At 40.2% G+C, this 16,197-nt stretch overlaps 1 long non-coding RNA gene across 2 annotated transcripts in view; it reads right to left on the reverse strand.

The window, feature by feature from the left end:
- Positions 1-1,001: 1,001 nt before the first annotated feature.
- The window catches only part of LOC138822169 (uncharacterized), a 33,424-nt gene continuing 18,228 nt past the window's right edge, over positions 1,002-16,197 (reverse strand). Inside the window, exons 2-5 of one of the 2 annotated variants that reach the window (XR_011370374.1) lie at positions 11,296-11,467; positions 4,871-4,989; positions 2,213-2,280; positions 1,002-1,346 (exon numbers count right to left, since the gene is read on the reverse strand). This is a non-coding gene — a long non-coding RNA (uncharacterized lncRNA). The remainder of the gene's footprint in view (positions 1,347-2,212; positions 2,281-4,870; positions 4,990-11,295; positions 11,468-16,197) is intronic. The other variant, XR_011370373.1, reaches the window with a different exon arrangement.

Consider the following 16,197-nt stretch of genomic DNA (forward strand, 5'->3'; position numbering starts at 1 on the left):
ACCGGACCCCCCCAAAAAAAGAACACGGCTACTTGGTAGCTCAAAAATAAGGGATTTAAGAAACTTGAAATTTCAAATGCTAAATCCCATGGTAAATTTCAAATGTAATTCTCCAAGAAGACTCTTGGTTCCAGCTACTAACAGAAGTATTCCAATGATCATCAGCTTACCATCACATTGGCTGTTCCTATGCGATTACACCAAAGTTACTAGACACAATTTATTTGTAGAGACATAAAGATAGGTTATATAACACCTTGAAAGTAAACTTGAAGTAAATGATATTAGGAACAAAAAGCATGATGAAACCAACTCTCCTGCTTCCTGGAGAACAAATGTTTACAAAAGACTTGAAGCCAGGAAAATGGAGATCCATAATCACAAAGGGCAAGATAATCAGTAGAATCTACTAAGTCTCCATAAATGACAAAACTAAAAACTGGAAACCAAACAAACCTCAAGCCCCCCTCTACTCTGAAGGAAAGAATGCTAAAGAGCTTTGACCTCTTCTGCCCCACTACCTACCACAGAAACCCCAGCCAGCAGCTGATTTTAAAATAACCAACTCTCAAAAAATTATGGAAGATTGCTATCTAAAACACACACACACACACACACACACACACACACACACACACACACACACACACACACACACACACACACACACACACACACACACACACACACACACACACACACACACACACACACACACACACACACACACACACAGACACAATCACTTTGATCACATAGGTCAAGTCCACACTGGCATAAGTAGTAATTATTGAGGAAGGGGTAATTTATTTTACTAACCAATTCTTTTTCAGATTTGCCACAGAACTAAGCCAACTTAATTAGGAAGGCACAATAATATTGGATTGAACTATTTTTTAATCTTAAGAATTTTTATTATAGAGAAAAAGTTTGGACAATTTAAACAATTACATGCTTTTTTCTCCTTTGCTGTATCTCAGTTCTTGCTAATCTACAAAGTATTGAACTGAACGTGGTTCATTCTTAATCTCTTGTCTTCTTTTTAGAAAAATTTAAAGTGTATTTTAAAAGGTAAGTATTGGTAGCTAGTTTCTATGAGTAATAAGTCATATTCCCGAGTTCCCAGACTGTTGCCCTGGAGAAAAATATGCCAAATTCTGACATCTGTGAAAACTCCTGTGTACTTAAAGCATAGAATATCTAGAGTTTCTGCCATGATGCTTCTGGATGATTGTGTTAATGCACCTTCAACATTTCACAATATCCCTTCCCAAACACCAGAGATTGTGGCCTGTATAGCGCTACTTGTTCCCACGTTGGCATTTTTTCCCATTTGGATGCAGCATCTGCTAAGAAGCAAAGTCATGTGAAAGAAAATAGAACTTGGAGTTACAGTGATTTTGTGAGTGTCTTCTAAAGCTGTAGTGACCAGTGCCAATCCCAGTTTTCCACCTCCCAACTACTTTACTATAGGCTATTTAAAGATCTTACTTCAGTTTTCTCATTGTCAAATGGTGATGATTACCAATAACTGCCTTAATAGAGTTCTGAGGTTTAAAGGACTTTTTTTTTGTCCATTTTGGGGCTTGAACTCAGGCCTGGTTACTATCCCTGAGCTCCCTTGCTCAAGGCTAGTACTCTACCACTTTGACACAGTGCCACTTCCAGTTTCCTTGTGGTTAGTTGGAGATAAAAGTCTTACGGACTTTCTTGCTGGGGATCGTTTTGAACCACATTCCTCAGATTTCAGCCTCCTGTGTAGCTAGGATTATATGCATGAGCCACTAGAGCCCAGCTTAAAGGACTCTTTAAAGGGTTTAGAAGAGTCTCAGGTATCCTGAGCACTCTGTAAGTGTCAGCAACTATTAGTATTAATTGTATGACTCAGAATCTCATCTAACCTCTCTGGGATTCTATTTTATCTTTTGAACAAAATAAGATCACAATTTCACATGTTACTTTGAAAGATCAAATAAACTCAAATGAGATAACACATGAGAGTTATTGAGGCATAATCAAGTATTAGACAATTCCTATAACCAGCTAGAATTACTTCCTTTCTTCTCTGTTTACACACACACACACACACACACACACACACACACACACACACACACACACACACACACACACACACGCTCACACATGGTTGCACCACACCCTCTCCATCCCTCTGCTGTAACACTTTATATTGCATATGAGGATCTCTTACCTGTCCATCTCTCCCACTAACAGTGTATCCTCTGACTCACCTCTGCATTCTCAGCACATTAGACATACCTGGCATAGGACAGGTACTCAATAAATATTTGCTTAAATGAATATCATCACAACAGTCGTGCAAGAACACTCAAGACTTTTCTTTGCCCAGAATGATGTATTATCACTTTTGCATTGTGTCCATAGTAGACTACTAAAAAAGTGCTTGTTTCTGTCTGCAGAGGTAAGATACTAAGCTGTGCCCTTCATATGCTGCCAATTTTATGTGGTTGCATTTGTTTATCCTTTTCATTTCATAAATACTTATTCAGCATCTATATGTGTCAGGTCATAATCTGAGCTCTATCTATTGCACAAGTGGTAAATGCCAATGGCATTTAACTCTGCTTACCAGACATAGAAGTAACCTATTTATTGTAGAACCATCTACCCTTTGCAATAATAAACTCCCTAATTTAAGTGCTACATTAGAGTGCTAAGATCTCAGAGTGGAAAAGAATGGTTTCTAGAACTAAGGATTGTTATAACATGATAATTAAGGTCAAGGATCTGACTGCTTGAGTTCAAATCCTGGCTCTGCACCAAGATGTAAGACCTTAGGCAAATTGTAAAGCCTTTATGCCTCACTTTTCTCATCTGTAAAAACAGAGCTAGTAAGATAGATGTGAGTATTCAAAATGGAAACCTTGGGCTGGGAAGGTGGCTCAGTGGTAGAGTGCTTGCCTCACATACATGAGGCCCTGGGTTTGATTTCTTAGCACCGCATAAGCAGAAAAAACTGCAAGTGGTGCTGTTTCTCAGGTGGTAGAGTGCTAGCCATAAGCTGAAGAGCTGAGGGACAGTGCCCAGGCCCAGAGTTCAGGCCCCACGACCGACAAAAAAAAAAAAAAAGGAAACCTTGCAGTATATGGTGGTACATGTCTGTAATACCAGGAATCAGGAACTAGAAGGCAGAAGGATTGAGGGTGCAAGGCCAACCTGAACTATGTCGTGAGACTTTGTCCCAAATAACAAAACAAAAAGAGAGACAAAGAAAAAGAAAAAGAAAGATAAAAGAAAAAGGCATAAATGAAATAATAATCACTTATTATGGTGTGTGCCATATAACAGATACACATTGCAATACATGCTTACTTGTTATCTTACTCTCCCCACTCTGTTACTCCCACACTCAGTGTTTAAACTTCCATTACAAAGTTTCCCAACATATGGGGCATGGTTTCTCAGCTTCTAGACACTCTACTCCCTTTTCAGGGAACCAACTACCTCCTGTGATTGTCCATTTAATGCCTAGACTAATATAATTGTTGATAAATTATATGATGTTGAAATATACATGCTTCTAGCTTCTACTCATTGGGCCTTGATTTCCTAGGAAGAGTGGTATCTCTCCAATGTATGTTAGCCCCCCTAAGACTTCAGAAAGCAGCTATGAATGTTGTCACTCTCCTCCTCACCCACACATAACCTTAAAACCCTCTTGCTATTGCTGAATGACAATTTGTCCGACCCTTCTGTTTCTTTTTCTCTGTTCTTGAATATTTTCATTTATCAATGTCTCTGAATATCTGAAGACAAGAATTTATAAAACAAAACAACATGTGGTTTGATCACAAGGAGTACTAGAGAACTAGGCCCCTTTTGAACACTATAGTTCTATTAATACAGAAGATAAATGTTTTTGGGAGCAGCATCACACTGTGTTGACTCATTATCTCCTTAAAATCAGCAGGAAGACCTGAGGGTGTGTTGTTTGCAAGTCATACACCCTCACCCTGTGCTTGTATAACTGAATTTTGGGGATCTTTTGAGTACTTTACATTTATACCCATTAGCTTTGTATTATTAGATATGATTCATTATTGCATTTGTCAGGACTTGGGAATAACAAAATCTGATTGTATCCACAAACTTATGTGTTATCCCTTTGGTTGCATGTCATCTGTAAATTTCTTCAGTATGACATCAATGTTACCATCTTAGGGATCAATAAAAATATCAAAGGAGACAGATGCAATCAGGACCTGCTTTAGATCCTAAAGACCTACTAAAAGCAACAAAACAACTTTTATAAGACATTCATTCAGTCAGCAAGTATTTGTTGGGTGTATTCTGTGTAGTATTCCATGTGTTGAACAAAACAAAATCCCTGCCTTCCTGAAGCTTACATTCTTGAGAGACAATCTAAAAAAGAATATAAGTAAATAACATTAATGTCATGAAAAAACAAATGCAAAAAAGAGAGAACAAGGAGGAGGCAACAGCTGTTTATAGCAAATTGGCTGAAGTTGAACTGCATTGCTCTTGTCTGTGTTCTTAGTCTGGATCTAGGTTGCCCAGTATGGGTAGCAAGTCTTTGTGACTCCACAAAATCCCCTTTCTCCATCTGGAGTCACATTAGGAAAAAAAATCAATAAATCAATGATGAGTTTAATTCATCATGAAACAAAATAGAAAATTTAGAAAATCATGAGACTTCCCTTTCCTTTGGACACAGATATTCAACATTTTAAGAAAAACTCAAATCGCCAGGAAGCCAGTCACATCTGATGATGTTTCAGAGTGAAGTTTTAAAATATTGCTCTTTAGAAACAGAACGTAGTTTTAAAAATATAATAGAGAAAAAAAAGCCTGAAAAACTACTCCTTACCTTATTCCAATCCCCATGTTCTCAGGTATGGAGTGGGTAAATCAAGCCGCTTATGGAGAATCAGCAGATAGGGTGCTTGGCTGACCTCAATGCATGGCTTGCTGTCTGAACATTGAGCTCTGGAAAAGAAGCCCAGAGGGACAGCTTAGAAATCTGCCTCTACTCACTGTTCTTTGTTCATGATTCTAATGTTTTGGTGGAGCATTCTATTATGTTTAATCTTTAAATCCTTTTGATGTCAGAAGGACTTGATACTTTTTATTTCATACAAGTTGTAGCTTTTGATTAGAACTTTCTACATTCTCACAATGAGACATTCAGTTTTTGAGAATTTTTTTTGTTGTGAAAATACTGTACAGAGGGGTTACAATTACATGGGCAAGACAATGAGTACATTTCTCATCAAGCATTGTAACCTCCTCCTTTGTTTCCCCTTCCCATCCCATCCTCCCCCTACCCCCCCCCACCCCTCCAACCCCCCTACACCAAAGTTGCAAAGTTCGTTTTCAACATAACGACTTGTCTCATTGTTGTTGTTTTTTTTGTACATCTCATTGTTGCAATGGGTCCACCTGTATCCCTATTTAAACATTTTTTTGTACCAGATATTTTGCAAGTACAAGGAATATAAAGGTAAGCAGGATAAATATGATCTCTGCTTACAAGGAATTCACCTTAGAGGGCACGATAAGAATCAGGAAAGTCAGCTCTGGATGAAGCAGTATGTTTTGAAGTGAAAAGGAAGCAAGGATGTGGAGTTAGTGACTTCTATAGAGATTTACAACGTGTGAAGGATTTAGTCCTACGGAGAAGTAGGAAGTCTGCCTGTGGCGGAGGACACAGCATATCACACTGAGGAAGTCACAGAGATGACTCCATGCTGAGTCCTAAACACAGTAAAGCACAGTTGAGGAAGCATGCATCAACTAGGGATGAGCCTGGAAAGGCAGAACATTAAATTATGTAGAAATTTACAAGACCTATGTATAGAGAAGATAGACTGTACTGAAATGAGTGATTGCATGTTGGAGTTTTGAAGAGAAGTCAAGACTAGGGGTCAGATTTTGGACTTAGACAAGAGAGTGAATAGTAATGTCACATGAATACAAGATGGAGTTGTGGGGGAGAATGTGACACATTCAGCATTGGTTGTGTTTGTGATGCTTGACATTCACAGAACAGCAGTAGGCAGCTGGATCTAGAAGTTTAAAGGTACAGGTTTGGAAATCATTACACCAGATAATAGAATTTACAGTGATGAGTGAGACTGTGGAAGGTGTTTGGAGAAAAAAAGGACCCAGAAGAGAATCCAGAGGAATACCACAACTCTAAGGATGGGAGAGAAAGGATTCCCCGGAAACAGCAGGAAGTTGAACCAGAGAGGCAGAGAGAAACAAGAAGTGTGAACTGTCTCAGAGGACAAGGAAATAGCACATTTCAGGAAGTACATTACTGCCAGATGCCAGTGGCTCATGCTGGTAATCCTAGCTAATTAAGAGGCTTGAGATCTGAGAATTGAGGTTCAAAGCCAGCCCAGGCAGGAAAATCCTGAGACTCCTATCTCCAATTAACCACCAGAAAACCAGCAGTGGAAATGTGGCTCAAAAGTGTTAGAGTGCTAGCCCTGAACAAGAACACTCAGGGACAATGCCTAGCCCTGAGTTCAAACCCCACAAGCAACAACAGAAGTAGTACATTATTAGCTGGGGTGCCTATTCAGGAGACTGAGATGAGCAGATCTTGGTTCAGAGCCAGCCCAGGCAGGAATGTCTTTGAAACTCATCTCTAGTTAATAACGATGGCTCAAGTAGCAGAGTACCAGCTTTGAGTGAAACAGCTAAAGGACAGCACCCAGGCCCTGAATTCAAGCCCAGAACCAGCACACACGAAGTATATTATGTTCAACAAAGTGCTATAAGATGCTATAAATGCTATAAAATGTTTTAAGATAAAGTAATAAAGATTGAAGAGCGCCCATAGGTGCCCCTAGAAGCTATTTGACCAGTTTGGCAAGAAACTGGGTCAGTGGATCAGTGGATACAGAAGGCAGGCCACAGTGCATTGAGAAAAAAATGGAACCAATGCATTCAGGCAACTTAAAAAAAAGTTTGCCTTAAAAGAGGAAAGACATAACCCCTAGACTTTCTTCCTAAGGATAGAAATATTGGGCCCTTATAGAACCAACCTCTCTCCCTCCCTCCTCGCCGCCCCCCAACCCCCAGCAGTACTGGGAATTGAACTCAGAGCCTCATGCAAGCACTCTACTGCTTGAGTCATACATATCCTCTGTCCATGCTCCTAGTTATGTTGAGCTTAGGTTTCCTTCCTGGAAAGGAGATATTGTGCCCATCTTATTTATCCAATAAAAAATACTCATCTCCCCTTTTTATAAATATTCCCAGTGTTGCTAAAAATCTGATTCATCCTTGGAATTAATTTTTAGAATTAATTTTCTACACAAGTAGATGAACACATACTGGGTCTTCTGAGTGGCACAATAAGTTTCCATGATGTCAGGATATTGGGTGGCATTTCTGTGGATGCAAGTCCTATAGAATAGGAACTTTTCTGGGTTTATGTCAGGTGATCAAGATCTGGTTCTGGTATGAAATAGCCTGAGAGCCAAAAAACATTAGGGGACTGGTTTGCCTTGACATTAATCTAGTGGTGGCTGTAATTTATGGGCATGATCTGAATAGCTGTTGCTTGAACTATGCGAAGTGCTTGCTTATTGGGTCACCGTCTGTGCTGGAGGACCCTCTTCATAAAAAGCAACTGAGCCAGATGCAGTGGCTTATTTGTGTAATTCTAACTACTTAGGAGGCTGAGATCTGAGGATCATAATTCCAAACTAGCTCAGGCAGAAAAATCCGTGAGACTCTTATTTCCATCTATCTAGCAAAAAGCTGGAAGTAGAAGTGCGGCTCAAATGGTAGAGCACCAGTCTTGAGGAAAAAGCTAAACAACAGAGCTTAAGGCCCTGTGTTTAATTTCCAGTACCAGCACATACATGCACACATGAAAGTGCAAATTGAGACACTCTTTCATCACACTTACCTAAAGCCAGAGGGATTACTGGTTTACCTTGTTTCTGCTGGTGTTTTCCACCTATAGCTATCCTGAAAGCCCCTAACTCCCCATCTTCCTGCCTCCCCTAACTCCCCATCTTCCTGCCTCATCCTTTCTTCTTCTAGGATTATAGGTGTGTTCTTCCATGCCTCATTCTCTAAGTTATTTATTTATTTACTACTTATTTTGTCCTAGTACTAGGGCTTGAACTCAGGACCTCACTCTGTTGCTCTACCACAGGAACCACACCTCAACTTTCTCTATTATTTACTTTGTTTCCTGTCATCTGTAACAGGCATTGTCAGTTAGGATACAACTTTTTTAGACTGTAACTTTCAGCAGAACACTGGTGATTCTCCTATAATCTTAGTTACTCAGGAGGATGAGATCTGAGAATCTGAGAATTCAAAGTTAGTCTGGGCAGAAAAGTACATAAGATTTTTTATCTCCAGTTAATCACCGAAAAGCCCTGTGGCTCCAGTGGTAGAGCACTAGCCTTGAATGAAAAAGCCAAGCAAGAGTTCAAGGCCCTGGATTCAACTTCCAATGCTGGCACAGAGAGGGGTGGGGGAAGTGGAGGAAGAAAAAAAGGAAGGAAAAAAACACTCTGGAAGATTATATTGCTAAATAGGTTATGAATGCAGGCTCTGGTATAAGGCTGGTTAGGTATCTATTCTCACAGCCTATTATCATGGCTCAGGTTATAGAGGAGTCAGGAGAGGAGTTTGGTCACCTTGAAGTCTGGAACAGGCATCTGGCCCCACAGCTGGCCTGGAAGCTATGCAAGCAGAGAGCTTCTCTGAGAGAAGTCAAAATAAGTATGTCAGGTGGACAACAGGATTGTAAGCGTGAGCAATGCTGAAGGTTGGTCCCGGGGAGTAAAGGTAGCAAAGTCGCAATGAATGGACACCAATGGGTCTGTGTGGACAAGATCGAAAAAGCAGATGAGCTGAAGCCACTACATACCACATAGAGGCTAGACCTAATTATGTCTATAGATGAGCTCAGGCACCAGAAGCTAATTGTGACCCTTATTCCTCCCAGGGCACAATCCTGGAAAGAGAGTTTCTGATATTCACAATTCCTATACCTCATTGTCATAGTCATCTCTTTGGCATCATGACCCTCCATTCTCAAAGACAGGAGTTGCTCTTGAGTGCACACAAACATCAGGAATAACTGGTTCAGGAAGGTGAGAGGACATATGCCCAACTACTCGTCCCCTAAGAGCCAGGACTTTAAACAGAGATCTGCTAGTTCATTTCATCCTGAAGTCAACAACAAAACCAACTGTGCTGCTTACTGAGTGAAAACATTGTTTCCAGATGGTAATACTTCCAGGATGCCTAGGTTCTCTAAAACACACTCACACGGTGCCTGCACAGAAATGTTAACTGCCATTGCTTTGTGATTGAACACAGAGAAGAGAAAGAGCTGTGGTAAACACCACATACAAACCCAATAGTTTTGCTTTGTGCACAGATATGCTGTACAGTTTTCAGCTTGAGATTTTTTTTTCTATTTCAAGTCAATCATCTACCTGCTGGATATTGTTTAAAGCAAAGTGTTCATTTTATTTGATAGGACTGAAAAAAAAACTAAATAATACCTCATTTGTATATAATGCCTGTCTTTTAAGAAGACATCATACCTGTTTGAACTCTCTAATTTAGACGAACAACACTTTTATAATGTAAATACCAATAAGGGCTATTATCATTTTACAGATTAGACAGGAAAGAAACCAAAGGAGGGAATCAGATGATTGGTTCGTGTGACTTCCATTTTAGAAGTGTCACAGCTAGCTTTTCATTTTTTATAAACAATGAAATCCTGTTTTGGATAAATACATTTATTACTGTGTACCTTGCCCTTAAATTTTAAAAGAAAAAAACATATTGCTTAAAAGAAACCAAAACACTCAGATCATATTTCTTTCGAAAATCTAAACCAATAAGTTTCCACTGCCTAGCTCTACTGTTCATCACTTGGTTCTTACCATCTAGGACCACACATATTACAAATGGACTGTGTATTGACCCTTTTCCATATGTGATATGCCACCTCAATTGGATTTGCAAAGTACCATTTATACAAATTCAAGATTGTTGCCCAGTGCAACCTAGACTTCAGTCTTCCTATTTATATTTTCTGTGTGGCTAGGATGGCTAACTAACTTTACTTTTCTAACTAACTCCTATTAACTTTGCTAGGGCTAACCTCAAGCCTTGACCCTCAGACCTCTTCCTCTTGAGTGGCTAGAATTAAAGGCACAAGTAATTGTGCTTGTCTTTCAGATTTTTTTTTTCTGTATTCATTCCTGTATTCACATACTCAAACATGTTTGCATCCATTCAAATGGAAATTGAAAGTTCAAAAGGTGCAACCCCTATTCCAAATGCAAAGGATAAAAGCAGGTATTAGACAAACACAGATTTCAAGAAACTCACAGCCCAGTGAGGTAGCCAGATTAAACAGTTGTAGTTTGGTGGTAAAGACAAGAGCTATGTACAAAAAATGGTTTGGGGAACACAGAAAGGGGATCTGGTTTTGTTAGGTTGGGAGTGGAAGGAGATGCTCCCAGAGTGCCCAGGAGAGGATTGGGTTATTCCAAGGACAGGGAACAGTGTGTGCCAAGAGCAAATGACACATTTGGAGAATTAGAGGAAACAGAATTCAGATATTCTATGGTGTTTTCTGTCCTACAGCCCAGGCACGGATACCCCATTAATTATACTATAAAGGGAAATTTATTATCATAGTCGTACAATGAAAAAAACATTTTCTGTGGGATCTGTACCATAATGCCTTCAGAAACTTTGGCTACTTGAAGACTCTCACATGGGGAATAGCTTAAAGTAAAAACTTCAGCCAGTTGCCAGTGGCTCACGCCTGTAATCCTAGCTACTCAGAAGGCTGAGATCCTAAGATTGCGGTTCAAAACCAGCTTGGGGCAAGAAAGTCCATGAGACTCATCTCCAGTAAACCACTAGAAAACAGGAAGTGGCGCTCTGTGGCTCAAGTGGTAGAGCACTAGTCTTGAGCTGAAGAGCTGAGGGACAGTGCCCAGTCCCAGAGTTCAAGCCCTACGACCGACAAAAAACAAAAACAAAAAAAACCTTTGAGCCTGGTTTATCCGAAGTTTGTATTCTCCAAATTTTATTACTATTATACCCTAGGAATAAGAGTTAAGAATATCCAAGAAAGCTGTTCATCAAATGTAGGGCTGTTCATCAAATCTAGGTCGTCATTAGCCTTTTTCCAATATTTCACTATAAAGCTTTTATATAGCAATACTTCAAAATACAACATTTTTAAATGCATTGTGTTGGATAGGTCAGCCTTTTTCGTTTTACCTCTGATTATTCAGGTATAGTGTTGGCCAGTCCCAAATGCATGAGAAGAAGCTTTACAGATTTATCAACAACTCACGCACTATCAAGGGGTAATTGGAAATGGTTCCTGAAGATCCTACACCAAGTGCTTTCCATCTTATTGAGAAGTCCTGCATGAAGGCCCTTGTAAGAACTGGAACAGAAGGAGAAAGGGCAGTCACAACACTCAGAACCCTCAGTAAGTTAATCCTACAGCCTCTGTAATCCCACTCTTAAATTCCCCTGTCACTGAAAAGCTTGCATCCTGAATCATATCCTTTCTCTAGTTGGAGATTTTTTTAAGCTACTTTAAGAGTTCAAAATAATTAATTGATTTTAGTTTCAGATCAATTCACTGAACCTAAGACATCACAGTTTCATCTATCCAACCTCCACCCATTCAACAGCACCTCCTTCCTCATTTTGTCTATCTTTTAAAGACAATTCAGTCTCTGTTACTCCACTAAAACACAAATGAGAAGTGAAATGGCTTCTGTGATGTCAGATCCAATGGCTCATTCTCAGTCCTCATCTGTGCTGTCATCAGCTTCTTGGGACTGATGGTCTCTGTTGCCTTCCATCATGTGCCCTGGCTTTCCTCTTACCTCATTGGCTGTTCCTTCTCAGACCCTTGCTGGGTCCTTCTTTTCTCTCAGTGTTGGGCTTGTCTGTCTATAATTGCCCATCTAAGTCTGTTGGGTTTATTTTTCAATTTTTACATTTTTATTAGCATATGCTGGTTGTACAAGGGAAATTCATTGTGAGATTTCCGTGTGTGTGTGTGTGTGTGTGTGTGTGTGTGTGTGTGTGTGTGTGTGTACACAATGTCTCCTGATCAAATTCCCTCCTCAATCCTTCCTCATTCCCTCTTCCTTCTTGTATATATGCATGTTTGCCAGCACTGGGGCTTAAACTCAGAGCCATATACTCTTGCCTAGCTTTTTCTGCTCAACACCAGTGCTCTATCACTTGAGCCACAACTCTACTTGTGGCTTTTTGCTGGTTAATTGGAGATAAGAGTCTCATCAATTTTGTTGCCTAGGCTGGCTTCACACAGAGATTCTCAGATCTAATCCTTCTGAGTAGCTAGGATGATAGGCATGAGCCACTATCGCCCATCCTCCCCTCCTCCCTTCTTAAATTTTCTTATATTTTCATACATGCATATAAAGTACTTGGATCATCTTTACTCTTCCTTATCCTCTCTGTTTATCCACTTTCTCCTACTGGCACCTTCCCCACAACAGAACCTGTTAGGCATTCTTGTCATCCATTTTCTTTAGCATATATTAATTCTACAAAGGGGATTCACCATAGTATTTCATACATGTGCATATTATACTTAAATCAGATTAATCTCTATTATTCTCTCTTTACATGTACCTCCCATCCTTCTATTATTTAACAGTTTTTAGTGAGTTTCCTTATGCCATCTTCATACATAGATGATATGTTTTGAGTATATTGTTTCTAAATACTATATTTTTGGGGCTAGAGATACAGCTTAGTGTCAAGTGCTTGCCTAGTATGCTCAAAGCCATGCATGGGTTTGATGCTCAACGCTGCAAAAAAAAAAATTAGTTATAAGGTGAAGCAGCAGCTTCTCTGGAAAGTGCCTGAAGTTTTAGTGGTATAGGGCAGGAAGAGATGAATTGGCCAGAGGAGTGTTTTTATGAAAGGGGAATAAGATGGGAAAAGAAACAAAAATGTTTAAAGAAAGATGCAGTGATGACCAGGAAAATGACTTGAAGCTGTATTGTGAAAAAAAATTGATTTACAGCTAAGAAATCTAGAGTTTATGTTGAAGACAGTAATTATCAGAGGTTCTTAAAGAGGAGAGAGTTGGGATCATTCATATTTAACAAAATAAGACTCGGAATCATGGCTCAGATGGTAGAGAGCCAGCCTAGCAAGTGCAGTGTCCTGAGTTCAACCCCCAGTACCACCAAAAGAAATAAAAAGTTAATGGCAGCATGAAGATCCAGCTATAGCAAGGGGAGAATGGAGCCAAAACAGCCAACTAGGGGCTGGGAAGGTGGCTCAGTGGTAGAGCACTTGTCTTGCCTGCCTGAGGCCCTGGGTTCGATTCCTCAGCACCACATAAGCAAAAAGAAAAAAGCCAGAAGTGGCACTGTGGCTCAAGTGGTAGAGCGCTAGCCTTGAGCTGAAGAACTGAGGGACAGCACCCAGGCCCAGAGTTCAGGCCCCATGACTGGACCCCCCCCCCTAAAAAAAAAAAGCCAACTAGAAGGCCAATTTAGTTGTCTCAATGATGCGATTAAGATCTGGATCATGATAATAGCAAAGGAATAAAAAGTAATGCAAATACATAGGAGATTTAGAAGTAGCTGGGAGAGCCTAGTTACTGAACAGATAGAGGCTTGAGAGTAGAGGAGACAGACAGGTTGAAGTGCAGTGACATTAGGCCAAAAGCAGGAGATCAAGTACAAAGAGGTTGATTACTACTATATTAAGCAGGATGCCCAGTGTGAATGAAGGGCAAGGCTATAGATAATGGAAGGGGTTGGGATGAAGGTACAGGTTTAGGTAAGTCCTCCTAAAGGAGGGAAGTTCCTGAGGTGGACAAACAATGTGTGCCAAGCCAGGACCCTGAACAAAAAGGATACAAGCAACTTTTTAGAGGGGACCTGGGAGAAGGGACTGGAAAAGAGCCATGAAAAGGAGGCATGGGATATAGGTACCTGTGAGTCACAAGCAGAGGCAGAAATAATCTTCAAGGAGAAAATAATCAACAGCTCTCCCTGGGGTCAGATGGTTACAATAGGTTTAGTAATTAGAAGATAAAATGAACACAAATTCTTGAGAGTTAGAAGTTAAGCTGGAGTGAGACTTCTCTTGGGAGTGTAGCTGTGAAGGAAGCAGGTAATTGGAAGAAGATGAAGCTGGGTCAGGATGGATGGGAGCAGCATTCTAGCCTCAAGACAACCACAAGACAACCTCTAAGAGTTTTTGCCCAGGAATGTATGTAGTACATTTCAACATATATTTGAGAGCACCTGCTATGTTAAAGGATCAGGCTTAGTATTTCAAGAGCCTAAAAGATCTGCAAGGTACAGTCATATTTTAGCATGTCATTGGCCCAAATTGTGTCTTTCCAGCCACTGTCCTCTGGAAGAGGACTTTCTTTAATGAGCATCCCCACAGCTAGCTGAAAGTGGTTTCAGCCATCTTGTTTTCTTACTTGTTCCAATTTTATGAAATAATCCAGTTTTGATCTATGTGTATGTATGCATTTATCCATGTGTTTTGTTGCCAGCTGGCTGCTTTCTTCTGGATATCCATAAAGTCTGTCAAAGTCCCTTTGAAAGTGTAGCACTTAGAATTAGTCTCAGTTGTTCCTGTCTGGTATTAGCGGTGTACAGAGCAGTAGGAGCACTCTCCCTGGTGCAGGACATGGGCACTCTGGTCATGCTGCTTTGCCGAGACGGTCAGTGTGTTCAGACAGTTGGACTGCTGACTCATGGCGCTTTACAATCAACTCTCAGCCTGAGAGCTTTGGCACTTGAAATGTGGACAAACTAGGTTTTTCATCTGAGATTTATATAATTGGCTTTTTAAAGCCAATTGTAGGATTTTACATTTTTTCCCACTAAATACTATATTTTCATATTTGGATTTTTTAGTCAAGTAATAAAAAGAGCAAGGGCTCAGGACCCAGGCATATCTACATTTGAATTCTGGTTTTATCAAGCAGCCCTGAGACTCTGGATGTATCATGTGCTCTCTAAATCTCAATTTTCTTATCAGTGAGCACTACTGTCTACATTTCAAAGTGGTTCTGAGGCTTAAAGAAGGATAGGATAATTCCTGACATAAGTGCTCAATAAATCTTGGCATTTTGGCTCTCCTTTGCTTTGCATCATTCTTAGAAAGATACTGACTTGAATTAAGCATAACAGAAAACAAAGACCAAAGGAAGATATATTAGTAATAAGCCTATGGGCTCTGAACCCAGATTTTTTATGATGAAATCCCCGCTCTTCTACTTACTAGATACATATTCAGAAGTAAGTTCATAAAGTATTCTGCTCTTTGCTTTACTCCCAGTAAAATGAGGTAACAATACCTGCTTTTCCAGTTGAGAGGACAGATTAACTGAGATGATAGATGGGGGAAGCTCTTTTTGCACAGAACCTTGCATGTGAGAAGACCTCATTGAGTGGTGGTATTATTATTACCAATCTGAACCCTCCTATTGATCCATACTTTGGAGTCTAACCACTTCATCTGTTATACTGTATAATATTGTCCCATGGTCCACTGTATTGTCTACCAGGATCTCATGAAAATCTCTGCCCAACATGACAAACTGTCACTGATCTTCTCACTTAATAGCTATTTTGGAAGGGAAGGATAGAGGGAGAGGGTAAGGTGAGTTAGGAAAAGAGGGAGGGAAGGTGAAAGGAAAGGAAGGGATAACTTGACATCTCTGACCTTCAGCTTCTGCCTAAAGGAAATGATATTATTACCTACTAGGAGGTCTGGAATGAGGATTGGCTTGAAGGTATGTGGGAATGAAGGAAATGTGTAGTTTGTGTGTGTGTGTGTGTGTGTGTGTGTTTTTGTGGGTCCTGGGGCTTGACCTCTGGGCCTGGGCGCTGTCCCTCAGCTCTTCAGCTCAAGGCTAGCACTCTACCACCTGAGCCACACCACCACTTCCGATTTTCCCGTGGTTTATTGGAGAAGAGCCTCACAGTCTTTGCTATCAGGGCTGGCTTTGAATGATGATCCTCAGATCTCAGCCTCCTAAGTAGCTAGGGTTACAGACGTGAGCCACCGGTGCTTGGCTACAGGTTCTTAACTTCAATGAAACTTTGCTAGTTCTTGTTGACACCAGCCTTAAGTGATAACACTTATCAGTCA

This window comes from Dipodomys merriami, unplaced genomic scaffold, assembly GCF_024711535.1.
Source record: "Dipodomys merriami isolate MVZ:Mamm:240054 unplaced genomic scaffold, mDipMer1.0.p SCAF_994, whole genome shotgun sequence".
NCBI lineage: Eukaryota > Metazoa > Chordata > Mammalia > Rodentia > Heteromyidae > Dipodomys > Dipodomys merriami.